General features: G+C 45.7%; 1 long non-coding RNA gene across 1 annotated transcript; it reads left to right on the plus strand.

Annotated features, from left to right (window-relative positions):
- Window positions 1-2,176: 2,176 nt before the first annotated feature.
- On the plus strand, window positions 2,177-2,741 carry LOC123064625 (uncharacterized). Its single transcript, XR_006430747.1, has 2 exons — window positions 2,177-2,374; window positions 2,485-2,741. It is a non-coding gene; the product is annotated as an uncharacterized lncRNA (long non-coding RNA).
- The last annotated feature ends 2,058 nt before the right edge of the window (window positions 2,742-4,799 follow it).

The raw sequence follows: 4,799 nt of genomic DNA on the forward strand, positions 1-4,799 counted from the left end.
GGCCGGTCCGCCGGGTGGAAACGTTTCCCTATGGAAAATTAGGTCGGAGATTTTGTTGACCTTGCACCTCCTTCGTTTTCGTTTCTGTTTATATACATGGGGACAGGTGGACACTACGTACACTTTTTTCCTTTTTTAGGGTGACACTACGTAAGCTTAGCGTGCACACTACATAAACGATCCCCGAGACTCCACCCCAAGGGAAATTCAGGGGAACAGGCACGTACCAGACGCCGAGGTTTTTTTTTTTTTTTGAGGGAAAAAAAAGACCTCGGCGGCTGGTACCAGCCGCCGAGGTCGATTAGCGTCTAACTCCGTGGTCATTTAGTATTATGCAAATATTTGTCATTGCAAATTTGATACGTAACATTTACTTTTGCGAATTAGTAGCCAGAGTTATAAAAGATCTTGGTAAGAAATCATGTATTTATGAAGAGGGTAGTATAGAAGCTTAGAAGAAGATAGTCAGGATCATGAGTTGGGATCGGATTGATCCTCTATGATAAAATTGCAAATGGTTGGCTCATAACTAGTAGGATCGTGACCACGTGACATATGTGGGAAGGAAACCAAACTATTCAAAAAGAGCAGGATCGTGAAAATATGGATATCTAATCAATTTAGATCATAACATCGTAAAAAATCACAATAAAATCATGATTCTCACTACCTTGCCAAAAACAACCTCCTTGTATATTTTCCCAGAATAAAGTAATTTGCACATATTTGGGGGCAGTCAAGATTTATATTAATTGTGCATATATTCTTTTTTTGCGGGCAGTCAATATGCCATAAATGGATCCTTGGTTTTTCCTTCAAGGCAATCAATTTACAAATATATGTGCAATTAATAACGGAAATGTTAACGCCCACACATGTGGGCGTTAGCCAACTCGCCCACACGCCTTCATCACCATCCAGCGCCTTTTGCACGAATCTTGGCATAAAAAAGCTGATTTTGTGTGCCACGTAGGACAACTCGTGTGTGTGGCATGTGGGGGAGGTCGCCCACACGCCTGTTTTCTCTCCGCGGCCAACGTTCGCCAGTCGGGGCGTGCGATGGAACTGCTATCGCGCCCGCACGCCACGCACCACTCCTGTTCCCCATCTCCCACGACTGCCATTCTCCCACTCTCCCACACCCAAGCTGTCATTTGCCATGTTTTTGAAGGGTACATGGCAACTGCCCTATTTGTGATTGTAAGCATATGGCAACTCTCTTTTTACCCGAACATGTTATTGTTGCCACGTCTGTTTTGTAGCGTTACATGGCAACTGTATAGTGTTAGTAGGTGGCAACTCCTAAAGATACCACCGTCACCCACATGCCCGTCTCCTCTCCCACACACCAAAAGCCATCAGTTGCCATGTGTTTTGCAGGATACATGGCAACTGCCCTAGCGTGCTTGTAAGCAGATGACAACTCTCTTTTTACCCGCAACATGTTTTTTGCCATGTTTTTAGTGCTACATGGCAACTGTTCAGTGTTAGTAGGTGGCAACTCTTAAAGTTTTTCCAAATCATGATAATTGTAGTTGTCCGACATGGCAACAGCTGCAGTTGCCCAAAAATGGCATCCGACACTTGACCTAAGATGGCAACTGTAGTTGAGCAACCATGGCAACTGTAGTTCAGCAACATGGCAACTGCAATTCAGCAACATGGCAATTGAAGAGGGTCCGTACCATGGCAATCGCGGCGGGACGCGTGGTTACTGACACGCGGGGCGTGTGGCTCGCAGGCGGGGTGGGGCAACGGCCGAGACAGGTCGTGCGGGCCGCGTCCTCGCTTGCCCGGACGTGCTCGTGCGGGGCAATCGCGCTGCACCGGACGTGCGGGTTGTGGCTGCGCGCGCCCGGACGCGGTCGTGCGGGCGGGTTCCTGTCCATGCTACACGAGGCGTGCGGGCGGGTTCCTGCCCACGCCACACATGTGGCAGTTATCGGGACCCATTAATAACGCCATCAGTAGATGAGCTGTATGTTTTGGGTGTAAATATACTATATAAATATTCCTCGCAAAAAAATACTATAAATCTATTTTTTACTATATATATGAGCTGTATATTTTGGGTGTATATCAACATACGCATTTATAGGATACAGACCGATGATTTCAATTAATGTATTTAAATGTTAACATATATGTAAATAAATCGAAAACTTGTAGCATACACCTATGTCCATTATAAAAAGCCATCTAAGACCCTAATCACAGAGCAGGAACCCAGGCATATCTGAAAAGATTGGCTTAACCTCCCAGTAAACACGCTATCTCTCTCTCTCCCTTTCTCATTGCCACCATCAAGCCAGGATGAGGTCGTTCTACAAGATGCTACTACTTTCGCTTGCCCTTGTTGCGCTGCTATCCTCAGGTATGTACGTTTGGAGCATGTTTTGTGATCAATTTTGTATGGCGACCCTTCCACTATCGTTTTCTCATAATAAATCTCTGCAATCTTTATATGCTGGAACGAACATATAGATCTGATGATTCAGGCGACGGCTAATGGTGGCGGCTCGCTAATCCCTGAAGACTGCCGGCAGACCCCAGTCATCCCTGGGCCGTGTAACCCCAAGGCTTGTCTCCGCAACTGTCAAATCAACGTTGGCCCCGGTGCGGTTGGCGATTGTGATGCTGGCGGATGCCGGTGCACATACTGTACTGCATCTCAGCGGAACTAAGCAGTGATTGTTGCTTAATTTTTCTCAGTTTCGATAATATGCAAAATGTTGGGTTCTTTTTTCTGTCTGGCTACCTGGCAAATACTCCTACTTGGAAATTCAAATCAGGAATGTCAGAAATTTCATCGATTCGAGGAGCGGTTGCCTGATTAGCATGTTTGCTTGTGATTACCACATCTGAAAATTAAGGTGTGGTCCTCTAGCCTCCCCTCTCCCTTTGCTAGAGGTGTGCTGCTCTAGTCTCCTCGATTTATCTTCCTTTGCTAGTGTAGTAAATTGATGGAGCTCGTGAAATCGTGAACGGTGTACAAGTTATAACGCACATATATAGCTAGCGTTTGTCCTTTCAAGCTGACAATTCGTTTATATTCACGTTAGTAATAAAGAAATTGAAGCCATTTTCATGCACGGTAGGCAGCAAGAACTGCGTCGTCATTGATCAAACGTATGCAAGTGGGTTTTTTCCTTCGGCTACAATGAATTCACACATTTTCAATCTTTAAAGATCATCCCTTTCCCTGCTGGTTCTCCACTTGTCTGTCGGATCCTAACACATGCACTATCCCAAAATTCATACCACGATGCAGTCAAATCTTTATCTGTTCTAAATGTTCAATAAAAATTGGTAGTCAATGTCGCCCACAGCGCAATAGGAGTAGGAGGGATCAGAAAGTTATGAAGATAAGCTTGCCCTGCTCGGAATTTCAAGGAGGCTAGACAGGATGCTTTCCGGATATGCGATCCCAATGAAACATTGTGTGTCTCATCTAGTTTTGCCACCGAGCCACGCCAGTTCTTGGGGTACTGTGCTCGACACCAACCCAGCCGTTCTGCAAGAATCACTGGGGCTTGCTACGTCCAGTGTAGTCGCGGTTTGCGCGCACGGGACACATTGCTGACGTGATGGGGACCCCGACCCGGATCCACGTTGATGGTTGTGCATCCTAAGCGCTTACTGGGCACCAGCGATGTGCAGTTACACATGGACATGGCCATAGGAAACAAACAAGGTGCTGGCACGCAGACTGAAAGGAACCCATTGGGGGCGTGAGACTCTGGCAGGCGTGGACCACATAGTTTTACCTTTTTAATTAAAATACGTCGAAAATGTAACCGTTGTCGTTCCTTTTGTATGAAATCCATCATGTCTGTATGAAATCCGGCTGTGTTTGCATGAATTTCATCAATTTGCTGAAAAGAGTTTGAAAAGTATGTGACTAGCATTGGATGGCGTCCTCCGCATCTGTGTCCGCGGACGGTTACCTCCCTGTCCGTGGACGGATGCGGGAGAGAATTTGCGGGTTGCCGCTGGAGATGCCCTTAGCATGTTTGCTTGTGATTAACACTTCTGAAAATAAAGGTGTGGTCCTCTAGCCTCCTGTCTCGTTTAGCTAGAGGTGCTTGCTCTAGTCTCCTTGATTTATCTTCGCTTGCTAGAGTATTAAATTGATTGTCCTTTTGAGCAGACAATTCGTTTAACATGCACGTTAATAATGAAGAAATTGAAGCAATTTTCATGCACGGCGACGTGTCAAACTGCCCTAAACTCGTTCAACCAGGATTGCTACTTTGGCATTTTTTGCTCATGGAAACGTGGTGGTGTTTGAATATTATTTTTTTGTTTTGGCCAAGGCCTAACTCTACTGTAAATAACTGACATGCTCACCTTATTATATAGAAATGGTTGGCGGCTTAATCCACACATCTTCAATCTTTAAAGAGCACACGTTTCCCTGCTGGTTCTCCACTCTTCACTTGCCTCTCGGACCCTCACAAACGCACTCCTACACTATCTCAAAACCCAAAACTCATACCGTGATTTCTCTCAAAAAAAAACTCATATCATGATGCAGTCAAATCTTTATCTGCTCTAAATATTCAAAAAAATCGTAGTCAATGTCATCCACGGCGCCATAGGAGTAGGAGGGATCAGAAAGTTAGGAAGATATGCTGGCCGTGCTCGGAATTTCGGGAAAACTAGGCAGGGTGCTTTCCGTGTATGCGATCCCAATGAAACATTTCGTCGTTCATCTAGGGCTGCCACCGAACCACGCCGGGTCGTAGACAAGTACTGTGGGAGACACCAGGCTAGCCGTTCTGCAAGAATCTTTGGTG

Source organism: Triticum aestivum, chromosome 3B, assembly GCF_018294505.1.
Source record: "Triticum aestivum cultivar Chinese Spring chromosome 3B, IWGSC CS RefSeq v2.1, whole genome shotgun sequence".
In the NCBI taxonomy this organism is placed as follows: Eukaryota; Viridiplantae; Streptophyta; class Magnoliopsida; order Poales; family Poaceae; genus Triticum; species Triticum aestivum.